General features: G+C 45.7%; 1 pseudogene; it reads right to left on the minus strand.

Annotated features, from left to right (window-relative positions):
- Positions 1-393: 393 nt before the first annotated feature.
- Positions 394-1011, minus strand: LOC109392840 (39S ribosomal protein L20, mitochondrial pseudogene; annotated as a pseudogene).
- Positions 1012-1348: the final 337 nt, after the last annotated feature.

A 1348-nucleotide genomic window follows, 5' to 3' on the forward strand; every position in this document is an offset into this window, starting at 1 on the left:
GGGTTGTCGGAAAAGTCATGATGCATTTTGACTGTTTTTCAAAGGTCATTTATTTATATAAAGAACAAAGATCAATCAATGATATATTGCCCGTTTTGTTCGATAACCTTTTGCCATCTTTCAGTGAGCTTCATAATTCCTCATTCATAGAAGGATCTGTCTTTATTTGCAAAAAACTGAACAAGGTACTGATTTGCAGCCTCATCTGAATTGAACATTCTACCATGCAAGGAGTTTTGAAGAGAGCGAAACAAGTGGAAGTCTGAGGGCGCAAGGTCAGGCGAGTATGGTGGATTGGCAACACATCCCATCCAAGCTCCAATAATTTTTTTTTTTGATCACCACACAAGCTTTATTTGCACTATCTACATGAGGTATTGCTGGTCAGTCCCACCACAGGCAAAAACAGCCTTTTCTCTCACACCTGTTACTGAAATGTAAATTAGCACAACGAACTCTTGGCAAATGATTGTTAGCCTCTGTTTTAGTTATGATCACCAGGGGGATAAAACCTTTTCCTAAGATACTCAGCTGGTGGTGTCAGGGTTCCCCTCAATGGTACTGTGCCACTCTGGAAAATATGCCTTCAGGTTCCTCCCGGTCCCCTAAGGCAGCAGCAAATCCTTCTTGTCGCCTCCTTTTGGCCAAAGCAGCCAAAGATTTAAAAGTCTTTGGTTCATAGATGGCTAGGTCGGCAAGCACTTTCCTGTTGAGCTCCACCTGACACTTAATTAGGTTGACGACAAATGCTGGGTACTTCAGGCCGTGTTCCTGGGAGGCAGCTGTAATTCGATTAATCCAGAGCATCCTCATGTTCCTCTTCTTCAGTCTCCGGGCTTTCGTGCATTTCACAAACGCCCTCGTCACCGCGCTAACGGCCAGCCTGTAGCACCGGTTCTTCCTCCCCCGGAAGTGCCGCGCATGCTTCAGCACCTCCTGGACCCGCCAATAGCGGTCGGTGAGGCGGCTCCGCAGCCAGAGCTGCGCGGTGAGGAACACCATGGTACCCGGGTCGGCCAAGCTCCAATAATTTTTGACAGGTGATCAAACTTGTGTGTGATCTCGCGTTGTCGCGATGGAACACAACTCCTTTACAATTAACAAGCTCTGGACGTTTCTGGATAATGAATTTGTTCAAACTGTCCAGTTGCCAACAGTACACATTCGAATTGATTGTTTGGTTCCTTGGTAGGAGCTCGAGAAACACGACACCTTTAAAATCCCACCACACTGAGAGCATATCCTTCCTCTGATGAATGTCTGCTTTCAATGTCATTTGAGGAGAATCATCACATTGGGATCAAGACCGTTTGTAACCACATTGTTGTAAACAATCCACTTCTCATCA

The sequence above is a fragment of the Hipposideros armiger genome, unplaced genomic scaffold, assembly GCF_001890085.2.
Source record: "Hipposideros armiger isolate ML-2016 unplaced genomic scaffold, ASM189008v1 scaffold_11, whole genome shotgun sequence".
NCBI lineage: Eukaryota > Metazoa > Chordata > Mammalia > Chiroptera > Hipposideridae > Hipposideros > Hipposideros armiger.